The 21,423-nt window shown below is 40.3% G+C and overlaps 1 protein-coding gene; it reads right to left on the bottom strand.

Moving 5' to 3' along the window:
* The window catches only part of Erich1 (glutamate-rich 1), a gene marked incomplete at its 5' end in the record, with an annotated part of 52,793,804 nt that overhangs the window by 15,024,643 nt on the left and 37,747,738 nt on the right, over window positions 1–21,423 (bottom strand).

The raw sequence follows: 21,423 nt of genomic DNA, 5'->3' as shown, positions 1-21,423 counted from the left end.
GGGACAAATGAACGTAAAACAAATTTGTAAAAGCATGATAGAATGCAACGTACTAAATGTAGCTGGTTATAATATGATAAAATATAAGATGCTGAAAAATACAACATTCAAAGATTGAAGCATGTTAAATGGGACAGAAGACTGTATGCACAAAGTTGGCCAATTTGAATAAAAGGCATCACTAATCATAGCCAGAAGTACAAAATATAGCCAGGATTCTACTCTTTGATTCAAATAGAATATCAAATACATTTAAAAGTGAAGATTCTACTACATAAGGAATTGTAAATGATTTGTATAAACAAACCACCCCTAGGGCAGAATATCATTTTACTCCAGTGAGAACTATACACAGTTAAGACACAGGAGGAAATGAAAAAGACATTTCATAAAAAAGATGCAGGACACTACCTCAGCTAGGTGACCACGAACAGTTAAATGCTTGTTGAGACGAACTCACCAAGAAAAGTAAAGGCCAGGAGAATATTGTCTGAGCTTGAGTTCCCGTAGAAGCATAGCAAACTCTATCACAAGGGCTTGTGTAGTTTTTATTTTTTGAGGAGAGGGTTCATATAACGAGAGGAGTGCATAGACAAATAAGACAGGGAAAGAGGGAAAGTCATTACTACATGTCTTCTTGCTATAGGCACCTAGAAGTGTTGATCTTCCCTGTACCGAATGAAGAAACACATAGAACATGCTCCATTTATACTTGTATTTCCAATTGGCAGTGTTCCCAAGTACACATTAAAGCGCTTTGTCTTTCTAGGATATGCTAGAGAACTCACATGCAGTTCCATGGAAGAACTGATAAAATGGATTATATGTATACATATATACTGTGTGTGTGTGTGTGTGTGTGTGTGTGTGTGTGTGTGTGTGTGTGTGTGTATTCAGATGGTTGTAATGGAACAAAGGGATATAAGGAAGCACAGAGATTATAGGCATATCAAACACAAGAAAAGGGACACATATGTTATTGCTTAAGAACTTTCAATGGAAGTGACAGAAGTGAAAACTTACTCAAGGAATTTAAAGAGAAGGAAACCCATGAATTTAACCCATGAGACCAGCAGTACTCTGAAGAAAAGACATATACATATAATATATTATATACATAGTATATATACACATATACATATATATGTATACATATATAATTTATATACACATATACATGTGCATATAATATATATATATACATACACACACACACACACACACACACACACACACATATATAATTGTTTCTGAGGGAAGTGCATGCTAACAAGTACCTGGAAGCAAAATCATACAGCACATCAAAAATATTATCTGTAATAAGACTGTGTCTATTGCAAGGATGTAAACATGGTTTGATATATATAAATCATTAAAAATAATATATCTGGCAAAAGGAAGATAAAAATCATATAATTAACCTAATAGGTTCATAAAAAAGTATTGAATAAAATTTAACTTGCCTTCATGATACATGCCCTTAACAAGTTAGAGAGCATTTAATACAATAAATGCTATATGTGGCAAAGCCACAAAAAGCACCAGAAGAATGAGGAAAAGCTGAAACCATTTACTCTTGACTCAAGAACAAGAGAAGGTTGTGTACTCTTGTGCTCTCCTTTTACATAACACCAAAAAATTCTGTTCAGAGCAATTAGGCAACCGAAGAAGTAGGAGGATGGTGCAGGCCTTTAATAATCCCAGCACTTGGGAATTTAAGGCCAGCTTGATCCATGTTAGTATTCCAGGACAGTCAGGGCTACATAAAGAGACTTGTCTCCAAAAAGGGGGTAGAGGAAGGGAGGAACCCCACCCTCCCATCTCAAGCTCTGACACAGAACACTCACCTGCTTCCAAGTTCAGAGGCTGTACCCCACAAACCCCACAGCAACTAATCTGTCTCTAGCTTGCTCAGAGTACCCAGTTAGTGAGGCAAGACAGAGACTGAGCCATTGTGCACTAAACCGGAATTACCTCAGCTACCCTATTCACAAACCAGCACTGAGAAGACTCAAGATTGACCTTGGGATCCTTAGATCTGCAGATTTAAAATGGAGTACTTATGGAAGACAGGAAACTAGAAAAGGGATATTGGAGGCATATCTCAAGGTCAGGAAGGTCAGTAGAGCATAAGTGATATGAAAGCAGAGAGGGGGAGTAGTGGGATTGGAAAAGTCAAAGTGGAGATAAGTATGTCGGGCTTATTAGAACAGTTCACAGACTGTGGTCCAAGACTGATGCCTCATTAGTACAAGTAGTGTTGAGGTCTGGGAGGACATTTTTCTAGAGAGCTGTTGGTCTCTAATCTATATCAGATAGGTTCTAGGGAGGGAATGCTTCAGCAGTAGCATAGATGAACTTGACAGTGAGACTGAAGGCAGGCAGCCAAAACCCAAAAGCTTCCTTCTTCCATGTCCTTTTACATGGACTGCCACAGAAGGTGTGGTCTAAATGTAGATTTAGAATGGCTCTTCCCGCCTCAAATAATCGTCTCAAGAAAATGCTCTGCTCAGTTGTTTGGGTTTTAGTTTGTGTCAGATGTAGTCTAGTTGACAACCAAGCTTAGCCATCAAAGGACATATCTTGCTTGGCTGGATAATGCTGTTTCAAGAATCTATAGATTATTTAACAAAACCCTAGGACTAGAGATGTGGATCTGTAGTCAGGAACACACGCTGTACTGGTGAGGGCTGCTACCTATAATTCTAGCTCCAGGGGATTCTGACATTCTCTTCTGACCTCTACAGACACAGTATTCATGTACATGCATGCACACACACACGCACACACGCGCACACACACACACACTCACATACAAATGATGATGATGGTGATGGTGATGATAGTATTAGTAGTAATAATGAAATCTTTGAAAAATAAACAGTACCAGAAGCAGAATACTTTTCTGTTGCCTTGTTGTTCCAGAAGAACCCCACAGACACTGAGAACATTCCAAGTTTTTGCCATTTCCCTTGGTTGCCCACCAGAAATAGATAATAAGACTCTATTGTTGAAGACATCATGTACCTTAATGGCAGGATACAGAAAACAGCAAGCTAGAATTGAAAATGCTAAAGGCACAGGTAGGATGCTGGAAGAAGAAAAGTCTGGTGGCCTTATGCATCTATAAACCCTATGAAATATAATATTAGATATTATTAGATCACTGTCCACTGTTGCACTAAGTTATGGGAGTAACTAGATACCCTCTGTAAACCCAGTAAAAGAAAACCCATGGTTGAGGAGGTCATAAGTCCTAAGGAGGAACTTCCATTGTTTAGCTACATTGATATAGCATCAAGCCACCCTCTAGATATCTATATCTATCGAAAAATACTTCTCTCAGCAGTAATCAGGGAATAGCAATGAATGCGTAGAATAAGGAATGGCTGAGTGCTCAGCCCAAGTAGGACATTTATGTCACTCCCTGTATGATCAAGGGATATTATGGGAGTAGATGAAGAAACAATGAAAGAGATAGACAACTGGGAGAAGAGTTGTGCCATTGTATCTTCTGGACATGACATAACAATTGTAATTGTGAACTCACAGCAGTTGGGTAGCATATATCAGGCCTGCACAAAACTGTGTGGACAGTTATGGGTAGGGAATTTGGCTGATGTGATCTGCCTCTCCCTGATGAACTTGGCTATTAGTTGATTCAGTGTTAATACATTGAGAGGTTCAACTACTGGTAGACCTTCCAAGCTCCATAGGATATACCAGTAGTCACTCAAATGCCATTGGATATAAATATAGGTAGGGACCTGTAAATAGGAGGTTACTGTTCATAGTTGATAGCAGCAGACAAAAACAAGAGTCTGGGGGATGAGAATGGTCACAATGGGTTATTTTCATGTATAAAACTGTCAAAGAACAAGCATAATTAGTTTCTTAAAATCTCAAAAAGATATGTCACCTCAACTAAAATTTCTATTATCTGAAGAACAAAATTTAACCAAACTGTTAAGGATGTAGGAAAGTAAGCACTCTTATACCCGGTATGAATATACTAAAACAGTTACTGTGGGAAACAGCCTGGAGGTCCCCAACATGATAAATCTCCCATATGAACAAGCTGTGGCATGTTTAGATGTGAAAGCAACATCCTAAATCCTGGAACAAGGTCATTAGGACATGGAATCAGCATGGGTGTTCACCATCCAGGGATTCTTTTTTTTTTTTTTAATTTTTTTCCTTTTTTTCTTTCTTTCTTTTTTTTTTTTTTTTATTAACGTGAGTATTTCTTATATACATTTCAAGTGTTATTCCCTTTCCCGGTTTCCGGGCAAACATCCCCCTCCCCCCTCCCCTTCCTTATGGGTGTTCCCCTCCCAAACCTCCCCCCATTGCCGCACTCCCCCCATAGTCTAGTTCACTGGGGGTTCAGTCTTAGCAGGACCAAGGGCTTCCCCTTCCACTGGTGCTCTTACTAGGATATTCATTGCTACCTATGGGGTCAGAGTCCAGGGTCAGTCCATGTATAGTCTTTAGGTAGTGGCTTAGTCCCTGGAAGCTCTGGTTGCTTGACATTGTAGTACTTTTGGGGTCTCGAGCCCCTTCAAGCTCTTCCAGTTCTTTCTCTGATTCCTTCAACGGGGGACCTATTCTCAGTTCAGTGGTTTGCTGCTGGCATTCGCCTCTGTATTTGCTGTATTCTGGCTGTGTCTCTCAGGAGCGATCTACATCCGGCTCCTGTCAGTCTGCACTTCTTTGCTTCATCCATCTTGTCTAATTGGGTGGCTGTATATGTATGGGCCACATGTGGGGCAGGCTCTGAATGGGTGTTCCTTCAGTCTCTGTTTTAATCTTTGCCTCTCCCTTCCCTGCCAAGGGTATTCTTTTTCCTCATTTAAAGAAGGAGTGAAGCACCAGTGAGAATGGCTAAGATCAAAAACTCAGGTGACAGCAGATGCTGGCGAGGATGTGGAGAAAGAGGAACACTCCTCCATTGTTGGTGGGATTGCAGACTGGTAAAACCATTCTGGAAATCAGTCTGGAGGTTCCTCAGAAAATTGGACATTGAACTGCCTGAGGATCCAGCTATACCTCTCTTGGGCATATACCCAAAAGATGCCTCAACATATAAAAGAGACACGTGCTCCACTATGTTCATCGCAGCCTTATTTATAATAGCCAGAAACTGGAAAGAACCCAGATGCCCTTCAACAGAGGAATGGAGACAGAAAATGTGGTACATCTACACAATGGAATATTACTCAGCTATCAAAAACAACGAGTTTATGAAATTCCTAGGCAAATGGTTGGAACTGGAAAATATCATCCTGAGTGAGCTAACTCAATCACAGAAAGACATACATGGTATGCACTCATTGATAAGTGGCTCTTAGCCCAAATGCTTGAATTACCCTAGATCCCTAGAACAAACGAAACTCAAGACGGATGATCAAAATGTGAATGCTTCACTCCTTCTTTAAATGAGGAAAAAGAATACCCTTGGCAGGGAAGGGAGAGGCAAAGATTAAAACAGAGACTGAAGGAACACCCATTCAGAGCCTGCCCCACATGTGGCCCATACATATACACCCACCCAATTGGACAAGATGGATGAAGCAAAGAAGTGCAGACCAACAGGAGCCGGATGTAGATCGCTCCTGAGAGACACAGCCAGAATACAGCAAATACAGAGGCGAATGCCAGCAACAAACCACTGAACTGAGAATAGGTCCCCCGTTGAAGGAATCAGAGAAAGAACTGGAAGAGCTTGAAGGGGCTCGAGACCCCAAAAGTACAACAATGTCAAGCAACCAGAGCTTCCAGGGACTAAGCCACTACCCAAAGACTATACATGGACTGACCCTGGACTCTGACCTCATAGGTAGCAATGAATATCCTAGTAAGAGCACCAGTGGAAGGGGAAGCCCTGGGTCCTGCTAAGACTGAACCCCCAGTGAACTAGACTATGGGGGGAGGGCGGCAATGGGGGGAGGGTTGGGAGGGGGGCACCCATAAGGAAGGGGAGGGGGGAGGGGGATGTTTGCCCAGAAACCGGGAAAGGGAATAACACTTGAAATGTATATAACAAATACTCAAGTTAATAAAAAAAAAAAAGAAAAAAAAAGAAGGAGTGAAGCATTCACATTTTGATCATCCGTCTTGAGTATCGTTTGTTCTAGGGATCTAGGGTAATTACATCATTTGGGCTAAGAGCCACTTATCAATGAGTGCATACCATGTATGTCTTTCTGTGATTGAGTTAGCTCACTCAGGATGATATTTTCCAGTTCCAACCATTTGCCTAGGAATTTCATAAACTCGTTGTTTTTGATAGCTGAGTAATATTCCATTGTGTAGATGTACCACATTTTCTGTATCCATTCCTCTGTTGAAGGGCATCTGGGTTCTTTCCAGTTTCTGGCTATTATAAATTAGGCTGCGATGAACATAGTGGAGAACGTGTCTCTTTTATATGTTGAGGCATCTTTTGGGTATATGCCCAAGAGAGGTATAGCTGGATCCTCAGGCAGTTCAATGTCCAATTTTCTGAGGAACCTCCATACTGATTTCCAGAATGGTTTTACCAGTCTGCAATCCCACCAACAATGGAGGAGTGTTCCTTTCTCCACATCCTCGCCAGCATCTGCTGTCACCTGAGTTTTTGATCTTAGCCATTCTCACTGGTGTGAGGTGAAATCTCAGGGTTGTTTTGATTTGCATTTCCCTTATGACTAAAGATGTTGAACATTTCTTTAGGTGTTTCTCAGCCATTCTGCATTCCTCAGCTGTGAATTCTTTGTTTAGCTCTGAACCCCATTTTTTAATAGGGTTATTTGTTTCCCTGCGGTCTAACTTCTTGAGTTCTTTGTATATTTTGGATATAAGGCCTCTATCTGTTGTAGGATTGGTAAAGATCTTTTCCCAATCTGTTGGTTGCCGTTTTGTCCTAACCACAGTGTCCTTTGCCTTACAGAAGTTTTGCAGTTTTATGAGATCCCATTTGTCGATTCTTGATCTTAGAGCATAAGCCATTGGTGTTTTGTTCAGGAAATTTTTTCCAGTGCCCATGTGTTCCAGATGCTTCCCTAGTTTTTCTTCTATTAGTTTGAGTGTGTCTGGTTTGATGTGGAGGTCCTTGATCCACTTGGACTTAAGCTTTGTACAGGGTGATAAGCATGGATCGATCTGCATTCTTCTACATGTTGCCCTCCAGTTGAACCAGCACCATTTGCTGAAAATGCTATCTTTTTTCCATTTGATGGTTTTGGCTCCTTTGTCAAAAATCAAGTGACCATAGGTGTGTGGGTTCATTTCTGGGTCTTCAATTCTATTCCATTGGTCTATCTGTCTGTCTCTGTACCAATACCATGCAGTTTTTTTATCACTATTGCTCTGTAATACTGCTTGAGTTCAGGGATAGTGATTCCCCCTGAAGTCCTTTTATTGTTGAGGATAGCTTTAGCTATCCTGGGTTTTTTGTTATTCCAGATGAATTTGCAAATTGTTCTGTCTAACTCTTTGAAGAATTGGATTGGTATTTTGATGGGGATTGCATTGAATCTGTAGATTGCTTTTGGTAAAATGGCCATTTTTACTATATTAATCCTGCCAATCCATGAGCATGGGAGATCTTTCCATCTTCTGAGGTCTTCTTCAATTTCTTTCCTCAGTGTCTTGAAGTTCTTATTGTACAGATCTTTTACTTGCTTGGTTAAAGTCACACCGAGGTACTTTATATTATTTGGGTCTATTATGAAGGGTGTCGTTTCCCTAATTTCTTTCTCGGCTTGTTTCTCTTTTGTATAGAGGAAGGCAACTGATTTATTTGAGTTAATTTTATACCCAGCCACTTTGCTGAAGTTGTTTATCAGCTTTAGTAGTTCTCTGGTGGAACTTTTGGCATCACTTAAATATACTATCATGTCATCTGCAAATAGTGATATTTTGACCTCTTCTTTTCCGATCTGTATCCCCTTGATCTCCTTTTGTTGTCTGATTGCTCTGGCTAGAACTTCAAGAACTATATTGAATAAGTAGGGAGAGAGTGGGCAGCCTTGTCTAGTCCCTGATTTTAGTGGGATTGCTTCAAGTTTCTCTCCATTTAGTTTAATGTTAGCAACTGGTTTGCTGTATATGGCTTTTACTATGTTTAGGTATGGGCCTTGAATTCCTATTCTTTCCAGGACTTTTATCATGAAGGGGTGTTGAATTTTGTCAAATGCTTTCTCAGCATCTAATGAAATGATCATGTGGTTCTGTCCTTTCAGTTTGTTTATATAATGGATCACGTTGATGGTTTTCCGTATATTAAACCATCCCTGCATGCCTGGGATGAAGCCTACTTGATCATGGTGGATGATTGTTTTGATGTGCTCTTGAATTCGGTTTGCCAGAATTTTATTGAGTATTTTTGCGTCGATATTCATAAGGGAAATTGGTCTGAAGTTCTCTTTCTTTGTTGTGTCTTTGTGTGGTTTAGGTATAAGAGTAATTGTGGCTTCGTACAAGGAATTCGGTAGGGCTCTATCTGTTTCAATTTTGTGGAATTGTTTGGATAATATTGGTATGAGGTCTTCTATGAAGGTTTGATAGAATTCTGCTCTAAACCCGTCTGGACCTGGGCTCTTTTTGGTTGGGAGACCTTTAATGACTGCTTCTATTTCCTTAGGAGTTATGGGGTTGTTTAACTGGTTTATCTGTTCCTGATTTACTTCGATACCTGGTATCTGTCTAGGAAATTGTCCATTTCCTGAATATTTTCAAGTTTTGTTGAATATAGGTTTTTATAGTAAGATCTGATGATTTTTTGAATTTCCTCTGAATCTGTAGTTATGTCTCCCTTTTCATTTCTGATTATGTTAATTTGGACGCACTCTCTGTGTCCTCTCATTAGTCTGGCTAAGGGTTTATCTATCTTGTTGATTTTCTCAAAGAACCAACTTTTGGTTCTGTTGATTCTTTCTATGGTCCTTTTTGTTTCTACTTGGTTGATTTCAGCTCTGAGTTTGATTATTTCCTGCCTTCTACTCCTCCTGGGTGTATTTGCTTCTTTTTGTTCTAGAGCTTTTAGGTGTGCTGTCAAGCTGCTGACATATGCTCTTTCCTGTTTCTTTCTGCAGGCACTCAGCGCTATGAGTTTTCCTCTTAGCACAGCTTTCATTGTGTCCCATAAGTTTGGGTATGTTGTACCTTCATTTTCATTAAATTCTAAAAAGTTTTTAATTTCTTTCTTTATTTCTTCCTTGACCAGGTTATCATTGAGTAGAGCATTGTTCAATTTCCACGTATATGTGGGCATTCTTCCCTTATTGTTATTGAAGACCAGTTTTAGGCCGTGGTGGTCCGATAGCGCGCATGGGATTATTTCTATCTTTCTGTACCTGTTGAGGCCCGTTTTTTGACCAATTATATGGTCAATTTTGGAGAAAGTACCATGAGGAGCTGAGAAGAAGGTATATCCTTTTGCTTTAGGATAGAATGTTCTATAAATATCCGTTAAGTCCATTTGGCTCATGACTTCTCTTAGTCTGTCGACATCACTGTTTAATTTCTGTTTCCGTGATCTGTCCATTGATGAGAGTGGGGTGTTGAAATCTCCCACTATTATTGTGTGAGGTGCAATGTGTGTTTTGAGCTTTAGTAAGGTTTCTTTTACATATGTAGGTGCCCTTGTATTTGGGGCATAGATATTTAGGATTGAGAGTTCATCTTGGTGGATTTTTCCTTTGATGAATATGAAGTGTCCTTCCTTATCTTTTTTGATGACTTTTAGTTGGAAATTGATTTTATTTGATAGTAGAATGGCTACTCCAGCTTGCTTCTTCTGACCACTTGCTTGGAAAGTTGTTTTCCAGCCTTTCACTCTGAGGTAGTGTTTGTCTTTGTCTCTGAGGTGTGTTTCCTGTAGGCAGCAGGATGCAGGGTCCTCGTTGCGTATCCAGTTTGTTAATCTATGTCTTTTTATTGGGGAGTTGAGGCCATTGATATTGAGAGATATTAAGGAATAGTGATTATTGCTTCCCGTTATATTCATATTTGGATGTGAGGTTATGTTTGTGTGCTTTCATTCTCTTTGTTTTGTTGCCAAGACGATTAGTTTCTTGCTTCTTCTAGGGTATAGCTTGCCTCCTTATGTTGGGCTTTACCATTTATTATCCTTTGTAGTGCTGGATTTGTAGAAAGATATTGTGTAAATTTGGTTTTGTCATGGAATATCTTGGTTTCTCCATCAATGTTAATTGAGAGTTTTGCTGGATACAGTAACCTGGGCTGGCATTTGTGTTCTCTTAGGGTCTGTATGACATCAGTCCAGGATCTTCTGGCCTTCATAGTTTCTGGCGAGAAGTCTGGTGTGATTCTGATAGGTCTCCCTTTATATGTTACTTGACCTTTTTCCCTTACTGCTTTTAATATTCTTTCTTTATTTTGTGCGTTTGGTGTTTTGACTATTATGTGACGGGAGGTGTTTCTTTTCTGGTCCAATCTATTTGGAGTTCTGTAGGCTTCTTGTATGTCTATGGGTATCTCTTTTTTTAGGTTAGGGAAGTTTTCTTCTATGATTTTGTTGAAGATATTTACTGGTCCTTTGAGCTGGGAGTCTTCACTCTCTTCTATACCTATTATCCTTAGGTTTGATCTTCTCATTGAGTCCTGGATTTCCTGTATGTTTTGGACCAGTAGCTTTTTCCGCTTTACATTATCTTTGACAGTTGAGTCAATGATTTCTATGGAATCTTCTGCTCCTGAGATTCTCTCTTCCATCTCTTGTATTCTGTTGGTGAAGCTTGTATCTACAGCTCCTTGTCTCTTCTTTTGGTTTTCTATATCCAGGGTTGTTTCCATGTGTTCTTTCTTGATTGCTTCTATTTCCATTTTTAATTCCTTCAACTGTTTGATTGTGTTTTCCTGGAATTCTTTCAGGGATTTTTGTGTCTCCTCTCTATGGGCTTCTACTTGTTTATTTATGTTTTCCTGGAATTCTTTCAGGGATTTTTGCGATTCCTCTCTATAGGCTTCTACTTGTTCTCTAAGGGAGTTCTTCACGTCTTTCTTGAAGTCCTCCAGCATCATGATCAAAAATGATTTTGAAACTAGATCTTGCTTTTCTGGTGTGTTTGGATATTCCATGTTTGTTTTGATGGGAGAATTGGGCTCCGATGGTGCCATGTAGTCTTGGTTTCTGTTGCTTGGGTTCCTGCGCTTGCCTCTCGCCATCAGATTATCTCTAGTGTTACTTTGTTCTGCTATTTCTGACAGTGGCTAGACTGTCCTATAAGCCTGTGTGTCAGGAGTGCTGTAGACCTGTTTTCCTCTCTTTCAGTCAGTTATGGGGACAGAGTGTTCTGCTTTCGGGCGTGTAGTTTTTCCTCTCTACAGGTCTTCAGCTGTTCCTGTGGGCCTGTGTCTTGAGTTCACCAGGCAGCTTTCTTGCAGCAAAAAATTTGGTCTTACCTGTGGTCCCGAGGCTCAAGTTCGCTCGTTGGGTGCTGCCCATGGGCTCTCTGCAGCGGCAGCAACCAGGAAGACCTGTGCCGCCCCTTCCGGGAGCTTCAGTGCACCAGGGTTCCAGATGGTCTTTGGCTTTTTCCTCTGGCATCCGAGATGTGTGTGCAGAGAGCAGTCTCTTCTGGTTTCCCAGGCTTGTCTGCCTCTCTGAAGGTTTAGCTCTCCCTCCCATGGGATTTGGGTGCAGAGAACTGTTTATTTGGTCTGTTTCCTTCAGGTTCTGGCGGTGTCTCCGGCAGGGGTCCTGCCGCTCCTGGGCCCTCCCCCACGGGAGCCCAGAGGCCTTATACAGTTTCCTCTTGGGCCAGGGATGTGGGCAGGGGTGAGCAGTGTTGGTGGTCTCTTCCGCTCTGCAGCCTGAGGAGTGCCCACCTGACCAGGCGGTTGGGTCTCTCTCTCACGGGGTCTGGGAGCAGAGAGCTCCATCCAGGGATTCTTAAAATGTGGTACCTTCACCCAGAGGAAAGCCACTGGCCTCTGGAAAGAAAGCAATCTGCCACTGCAGCAAAAATCAATACAACCTGAGGCTATGAAATTAAATGAAATAATCCAGGCACAGGAAGAAGGATACATGTTCTCTTTCATGTGTGAATGCAAAAAAGGCAACTTGAAAGTGTAATTGTGATAATGAGAGGATGGAAAAGTTATCTGTGGTGATGACAGATAGGCAGGGGTTGGATGTGATCAGTGAATCATCATGTCTAGGCAGAAACACACCCTACCAGTTAAAACATACAATGAAGCATGCTAGTCAAGGTTTGAAAAAGAAAAATTGATGGGGATCATCTTAAAATCTGAAGAGGTTTTGAATGTGGCATTATCTGGAAGGATGTTCTTTTTTGGATTAATTAATTAATTTTTACACTCCAGATTTTATTCCCTTCCTGGTCCAAGCCCCCCCCCCCAAATGCATCTTATACCTCTTTCCCGCCCCCCCCCATGTCTCCACAAGGTTGTCCCACCCCACCCACCCCACCAGATCTCTAAACGTCCTGAGGCCTCCAGTCTCTTGAGGTTAAGTGTATCTTCTCTGACTGAACCCAGACTTGTTGGAGGTCTCATCTCAGCTGGTTATGCTGCCTGGTTGGTGATGCACTTTCTGTGAGATCTGAGGGGTCCAGGTTAATTGGGACTGCTGGTCCTCCTACAGGGTTGCCCTCCTCCTTAGCTTCCTAAAGCATTTCCCTAATTCAACCAGAGGGGTCAGCAGCTTCTGTTCATTGGTTGAATGCAAATATCTGCATCTGACTCTTTCATCTGCTTGTTGAGTCTTTTGGAGGACTGTCATGATAGGTCTCTTTTTGTGAATTCCCCATAGCCTCAGTAATGGTGTCAAGTCTAGGCAAAAAAAACCCCAGAATTATGAAAAACATTTCTTAACAATAAAAGAATGGCTGGGGGAATCACCATCCCTGACCTCAAGCTCTACTACAGAGCTATAGTGATAAAAATAGCACGGTATTGGTACAGAGACAGACAGGTTGATTAATGGAATAGAATTGAAGTCCCAGAAATAAAACCACACACTTACATACACTTGATCTTTGACAAAGAAGCCAAAAATATACAATGGACAAATAAAGTATCTACAATAAATTGTGCTGGTCTAACTGGCTGTCTGTATGTAGAAAAACAAAAAATAGACCTGTATTGGTCACCTTGTCCAAAGCTCAATTCCAAGTGGATCAAGGACTTCAACATAAAACCAGATACACTCAATCTAATAGAAGAGAAAGTGGGAAAAAGCCTTGAACTCATTGGCACAGGGGAAAATTTCCTAAACAGAACTTCAATGGCTCAGGCTCTAAGACCAAGAATTGATAAATGGGACCTCATGAAACTGGAATTCTTCTGTAAGGCAAGGACATAGTCAATAGAACAAATCAGTAACCTACATATTTGGAAAAATCTTCACTATCCCCACATCTGATAGAGGGCTAATATCCAAAATGTATAAAGAACTCAAGAAGCTTACCACCAAAAAACCAAACAACCCAATCAAAAAATGGGGTATAGAACTAAACAGAGAATTCATAACAGAGGAATCTCAAACGTTCAAAGTCCTTAGTGATCAGAGAAATGCAAATCAAAACAACCCTGAGATTCCACCTTACACGAGTCAGAATGACTACAATTAAAACCTCAGGTGATAACACATGTTGGATGTGAAAAAAGAGGAACACTCCTCCACTGCTGTTAGGATTGCAAATTAGTATAAGCACTCTGGAAATCAATTTGGAGGTTCCTCAGAAAACTGGAAATGGATCTACCTAAAGACCCAGCAATACCATTCTTGGGAATATACCCAAAAGATGCCCCACCATGCCACAGGGGCCCTTGTTCCACTATGTTCATAGCAGCTTTATTTGTGATAGCCAGAAGCTGGAAACAACCCAGATGTCCCATGACAGAAGAATGGATACAGAAAATGTGGTTCATTGACACAATGGAATACTTACTCAGCTATTGAGAATGAGGACATATTGAGTTTTGCTGGCAAATGGATGGAAGTAGAAAATATTATCCTGAGTGAGGTAACTCAGACCCAAAAGGACATGCATGGTATTTTATCACTAATAAGTGGATATTAGCAAAAAAAAGTACAAAATACCCAAGATACAGGCCACAGAACTCAAAAAGGTCAACAAGCTGAAGGGCCCAAGTGAGGATACCTCAGTCCCACTTGGGAGGGAGAAGAAAGCAACCACAAAGAGGGAGGGAGGGACAGCGGAGGGAAAGGGGATGGGTTGTGGGGAGAGGGGAACATCATCTGGTATTGGGTGGGGGAAAGGACTGAAGCCCCCAGGGCCAGCAGAAAGAATGGAAACAGGTGACCTTGGGAAGTAGGAGGTTGGGAGGACTCTGTAGAATGAATCAGAGATTCTCAGGACTCAAAGCAGGGGGGACCGTAGATGAAATGTCCTACAGTGGGGAGAGGGAACTTATTGAACCCACCTCCAGCAGAAAGACAGGGCATCAAGTAAGGTATGGGGTTGCTATACCACAGTCAAAGCTCTGACCCATAATTCTTCCTGTCTGAAAGAAATTCAGGAATGGAAATGGAGAAAAGCCTGAGGAAAAGAAGGTCCAGTGACAGACCCAAAGTGGGATCCAGCTCAAGGGGAGGCTCCAAGACCTGGAAGGATGCTCTTAAGCACCTTTATATTCTGTCTATCATAAAAACACCAAACCAGAAAGTAACAAATTTGGCTCTGAAAAATATATACCAGCATGTAAGTATTAAAAATAATATATACTTACATATTTAAGTAGCATATAATAAGCCAAATACTTCTGGCTTCTATTAGGTCTCTATGCAGTCAACATTGGCTTGCATTTAATGCAGAAGGTAATGAGAGGTCATTGATATTGTTCCTTGAAGCAGCCAAGAAGTTTTATGGCTGTTCTCAGAGCAGAGCCAAGGACTTAATCCACATCTATAAAAGGAAGACATTTGATGAGATAACTTCCAGCTGTAAAAATTGTATGATTAGCTAATTATTCATTGCAGAGGTTCAGCCCTTTGCATTTGTCTCCCATGAATCGATTTATGTCGGTTCAGACTTGGTGGAATGAAGCCATAAACACGAAGGCATTTTATCTTGGAATTACACATAGTATCACACAAAGAAGAGATATTTCATTCTAAAGATAACTTTTAAGACTGACAGAGTGGTTAATAGCTTCCCCTAAGTGGTCTGTGCTTATGAGTATTTGAAGACTAGCGAGGAGGAACCAAGAGACAGCAGAAAGCTCAGAACCTTCTCCCTTCACCACCCATCAGCACCTCTTCTGCTGCAGTGATAAATGTAATATATCCTTTTCTCCCGTGATAGCCACACCTCTCCTTTTTTGTAGAAAAAGAACAAATTTTTAATCTTGGGGTTGAGATAGCCACAGCCCTGAGCATCTCGTCAACTGTTCCTGGCAAGAAGAGATGGGCAGTATCTTCCAATATCTCAAAGTATTCTGAAAATGTCTTTAAAATCCACTCTATGTAGCTCTATCCTGAATACCTTTCCCAGTTGTTGGCAACAGCTGCAGAGCCTTCTCTCACCCCAGGGTACTATCATGTTTGTGAAATAAATAAGCGGTGTTTAGGTTTTCTGACTATCAGTGATATTCCGGAGTTACTTTGGACAAGTTTCAGCCCCTGGTAGATAGGGATATGGCCAGGCTATACCAACCAAGCATAGCACTTGAGGGTTTGTGGACATCTGTAAAGAAAATGGAAAGATAACATCATGGAAAACTTTCCTCACCATTTTCTGTTGACAAAGGACCTCACAGGCTAGTTTAAATGGTTAAATGTCAGTCACCACAACTGATCAGGGCCATAGGAGGTAATGCCAATGTGACTTCATTCCATGGCAATTTTCTTGGTAACTACTATGCTTTGCCATGACACAGAAAATATCCTTTTGTGGGAAAACAGGGAAAGAGGGGTCTAAATATTTCCCAAAGTATTTCATGCACATAATTAAATAATTTGGAGAAATACCATAACACTTAATATTCATGCTTAAATCCTTCCTAATTTGTTGAGAAAAAGAAACTAGCTGTTTCTTCATATTCACAGGTTTTCACATCAATTCATCTTTTATCTTAAAGCCAAGGAGGATATAAACAGAGGGTGGGCCAGTCAATTCAGACACCTTTTTGCTTATTATGTAATAAAATTGAGACATGCTTAAACATACACCTTTTTATAGTCACTAAAGTTTAACAAAAATTAAAATTTGAACATAATTATGTATCTACAACTGGGATGGCTATTCTTGCCAACTTGACATCAGGAATTAGCAAAACTCTAAATGTCAGGGTATTCCTATAAGGGATTTAGTTTTATTAAGTGATTTATGATGGGAGGATCCACCTTTAATCCAGATAAGTTGAGGTAGGAAAGTCCACCTTTAATCTGAGCTGCGCCTTTTACTGGCAGCCTATACAGAGGACATGGAAGAGGAAGCTTTTGCTCTTTGACTATTGGCTCTCACTCTTTCTGATGCGTCTATTTCTTCACTGGCATCAGAGCTTACATGTTCAGGATTCCGGCATCTACTGAGACCAGCTGAGACATCCAACCTTGCCAACACAACATCTATACTTGATTCTTGGGTTTTCCATTAGTAAACAGCCATTGTTGGATCAGCTAGACCCTAGCCTATAAACCACTCTATTAATCCCCCTTCTATATATAGTTTTTCTTCAGTTCTATTCCTTTATAGAACCCTGACTCCTATAGCAACCAAACCCTGGTACTTTTGCTTAGGAGCATTGGTTTTTTTATTTGAGTCCACAGATAATGAAAAAACAGGAGGAAAACCTAGCATCTCTGACTTCATTTTGTTTATCCTTTAACACTGTGTGGGCATGGTAATCACGAAGGAGTATCTTTCTACCTAACCTAAAACAGCTCCTGCTGAGGCTGAAATATCTTACTATCAGCTTCATAGTATATTCTGTCCTAGACTCTAATTTCTAGCCATTGTCCTAAAACTGCAATTACTTTGGATTCCAAGAATAGCAGAACTATAAAACCAGGCTACTCTCAAAATGAGAATAATTAACCATAATGCTGAAGCCACATGCACCCTAGACCTAGAGCATAAGTAACCCACCCTGGAGAGAACCTGATTGTCTTATCAAGAAATAAGGACCTCTACAGGCCACTTCCCATAACTACAACTAAAACAATGACCAACATAACCACACCTTGACCAGGACTGCCTAAACACTCATATCTTTTATCCTTTCCCAAATCTTCTCTACTTAAATCGTGCCACACTTGGGGTCATAGAAACCCTTTTTGTTTTCCCAGCACATTGATGAACTCCCCTCTATTAATTCTTCATGTTTTTGATTGACACAGTAGAACAACTGCCCACATTCAGGCTGCTGGGGCTGTGAGAGGCTGGGCTTTTATCACACGGTAGGAGAGCTTTTGCTTGGGAGATGTAAGACACATGTCTACTCATGGTAGGAAAAAAAAACCTATGGCAGATCAAAGTAACAGTTCTACCAGAGTTCAACTTGATGAGACACTGAACTTTTATTGGAGTTCCCAACAGGAATTGGGGTAAGGGTTAACTCCCAAGATCAGGAGTCACACCAAGAAGCCTATCCTAGTATGGGCGATGATGACTCATGAAAACGGCATTCTTCCTGGAACTTTCTAACAACTTGAGACAGCTCAGTAGGTCAGAGAGATCTCTTCAAGGCTGTTAGATCTCCTCAGGGATTACTGGCTTCTTCCAGTAGGTATTTGGTGCTTCTAAGAGGCAGTTGGGGTCATCATGAACCTTCCAAATTTCAGCTTTCCCAAAACCTTAAACTGTATTTACCTTCTAAGTATCGTGGCCCTCTCACTCCTTCCCGGAGATATTTCAATTGAGAGAAAACTGACACATGGTGTGCCATAAAACTTATGTTGTGGTATGTATATAGATTGACAAATATGTATCACGCCAAGCTAACTATTAATCACAGCCCATGTGCATTATTTCACATGGCTCCTTTATGTCCTCCAGCATGGCAGCCATGCTGAAGATGGACTCCCTTGCTACCTCTCAGATGCACAGCACAATGTTGTTACTCACAGTTCTACTGCTCTACATGAAGCCTGCAGAATTACTTTCTTTCGCATCTCTGAAACTTTGTGCCCCAGCCCCTGTTAATCACCATTCTGTTCCCACGAAGGTGACTTTTTTCCTATTCCGCATATAAAGAATATATGCTTCATTACTTTGACCACAATCAATAGAGTATTATGTGTTGGAAGTGTTCTGAGCACTGAATATGATGTGGTTAGAAAGAAGACAAAGGCATCTCCCTTCATAGAGCTCACAGCCTTGTGGCAGGACCAACATTAGGTATGTTAACTTTTAAGTAAATACATGATTCTAGCAGAACAGGCTATTGTGAGAGAAGACTGGCTTGGCAAGCCTCATGGGATATCTTTACGGGGGGTCACGTCAATTCTGAGAAAGAACATGTAAATTAAAACCTTGAAATAAATCCGATTTAAACAAGAGTAATCAGGAACAGAAAAAAAATGCCATGCACCAATTTGGAAATTCAAGAACCAACTGTTAGGTGAGAAAATTCTTTACAGTGTTTTTAAAAATTGCAAACTTCCTGGGTGACATCATGGAGTAGCACTGTCTTGTGTGAGAGACCAATGGTGAGACAGTCTAGTGCTTCTCTTATCTGAATGAAATTTGACATTTGTAATGGCTAAAAGTAAACTGTGGCTAGTAAAACTATTCAGCTAATTTTACAGAAATTAAGAGAGCACCCTCTGTTTAAAGATAATATGGTCAGACACACAAATCTAGCCAATAAGATTAGAAAATATTTGCAAAAAACACAAGTTAACATTTAGAAATGATTCCAAATAGAAGGAAAGACATGTGCATGGTTCTCTGGTATGTGTGTGTGTGGGGGGGGCGGCGCTCTAAACTATATGTGTGTCATTCCCAAAGAGTCTATGATAACAGACAAACATATTCTTCCTGTTTTGTAAAAGGCTAGAAATGTTGACCTGTTCACAAGCTTCATGGCATTCAGTAATAACAAATTATATCACAGTGAATATGCAGTCCAAAGTCTCTGAAAATAGACCTTAGTTCTCTGCTGTATAGTTTTAGACTATTTGAAAAAGAGCTGTCTCTCAAGTACTCTGAAGGACTGCACAGATATTTTCACTGTTCTCTTAGATGTTCCAAAACATATAAAACATTCAAGGGCTATCAGTAAATTCACTTTGTTTAAAGAAAAGAAAGGGTTACTTAGTAGAAACATTGTCTGGAAATGCCAAATGAAACTAAAGGAAAACAAAGCCCAAGTGTGTGTGTGTGTGTGTGTGTGTGTGTGTGTGTGTGTGTGTGTATCACAAGACTCTTCACTTAATATACTTAATGGTTATCAAAAGAACCATTACACTTCAGAGCTATCTCAAGACATTGTGATTTAAGAAATTCTTTTCTGTAGACAATCTACAGAATCAATATTCACTGGATATTGGAAAATGTAGTCCAAATGAGAAAATTCACATAGAATATATGGAAGAGTTATAAGTTTGAGACCAGCCTAGTCTATAAGTTCCAGAATAGCCAACACTATTACACAGAGAATCCCTTTCTGAAAAACAAACAAAACAAACAAACACATCACCTTAAATGGACTTTTAAAAAACATTAGTAGAGAAAATCTCGTAGCTTTCATTATTCAAAATGTCATAATTGGTAAAGAAAAGGAATTTACATATTAAAAACTGATGGTAAATATTCACATTATGGTGGTTCTTAAGGCTTGGTTTGACTGAACTGCCTGTGGTAGTTTGATAATGCTTGGCTCATAGAAAGTGGCACTGTTAGAAGTTGTGGCCTTGTTGGAAGAAGTGCACAGCTGTACTGGTGGACTTTGAAGCTCCACCCAACAGGGAAGAGAGCTTCCTCATAGCTGCCTGAGGATGTCAGGCTTATACTGGCTCCCTTTGGACAAAATGTAGAACTCTAAGCTCTTTCTCCAGTTCCGTATCTTCCAGGATGCTGCCATGCTTCCTGCTTTGATGACAATGGACTGAATCTTTGAACCTGTAAGCTAGCCTTAATTAAATGTTGTCCTTTATAAGAGTTGCCTTGGTCACAGTGTCTCTTCACAATGCCTCTGAGTTCTACAAAGTGTTGATGGGTCAATGTAACATAGCAAGCTGTTCTTTGCTGCATTTGCTATCAATCACATTGAAACTTGGCCATAGCTACAGCTATAACCTGACACAAGGATTAAGGAAGCTTCAAGACACTAATCATCGGAGTTGTCAAACCCATAGCTACCAAACTGTAAGTGTTCCTTCCAATGTCAGTAGAGAAAACATAAGCACAGCTTAGTGCCTATTCTAGAATATTCTAGAATGGTCTGTCAACTTTATTTTCTGATGATTCCCAAAGTTATCAAGAAAAATGCTGGAGAGATGGCTCAGCAGTTACGATCACTTACTGTTCTGGCAGAGAACAGGGATTTGGTTCCCAGTCCTTATATGACTTATTTAGAGGATCTTGACCACTTGGATTCTGGAAGCATCAGACACACATGGGGTGCACCTACACAGATGAAGACAAAGCACTCACACACACAAACAACATGTATTTTAAAAGTAATTCCACTTCCAGTTAAATTTTAAGATTCTAAAAGACCACTACTCCAATGAAAACACCCAGAGAAACTTCAAGAGACCTGTTAATGTGAAGAAGTTAAAAATGTATATAAATCCCACAGACTCAAAAGGCATTCCCAGATAGGCATGTATAGACAGTTATTTTTCAATAACCACTCTCCCTAGGGGTGAAATGAATTGGCCAAATCTGATTATGAACAAAAAAATTGGCTTGTCAAATTAGATAGATTATTTGAGGGGAGAGAGAAGCCCTGGTAGTTTTTAACAGCTGTGTGGACTGGGCATGACAGATTGGAATATGAAGAAGCCTCCAACACAGAGCCAATTTCCATCTCCTGCTGGTTTTCTCCTGCAGGACTTTTTTTATGACAACTGGGAATTGGAGGCGTCTTGGGGCTGACTTGGAGAGACAGAACCTCCAACAGTGTAGTACCAAAGGAAAAAGGCGTGTGATATTTCAAGACAGGTGTTATCTCCTGAAAGGAAAAGGGAACTGCAATTAATAAAAAGCATAATCTGACTCTGATCCAGATGACATTGGCATGATGCAAAGAGCTGCTGAGTATGTTTTCAGAGGGGTGGTAATATCATCTTTGGAACATAGTGTTATTTTTCATCTGGAATACAATAGAAGATTTTTAAAAATATGACACTCCAAAGTCTGAGATATAATGAAAGACATAATAACCAATAGAATCAGATCCACAAATGGTCCATAGAGTACAACTTGGGGGAGAAACCCTTTAAAATACCCTATGTTAAAAAAATAGTGGAAACAGAAC

This window comes from Rattus norvegicus, chromosome 16 (assembly GCF_021556685.1).
Source record: "Rattus norvegicus strain SHRSP/BbbUtx chromosome 16, alternate assembly SHRSP_T2T, whole genome shotgun sequence".
In the NCBI taxonomy this organism is placed as follows: domain Eukaryota; kingdom Metazoa; phylum Chordata; class Mammalia; order Rodentia; family Muridae; genus Rattus; species Rattus norvegicus.
Note: the sequence above shows the minus strand (reverse complement) of the source record. Positions and strands in the feature narration are given on the sequence as shown.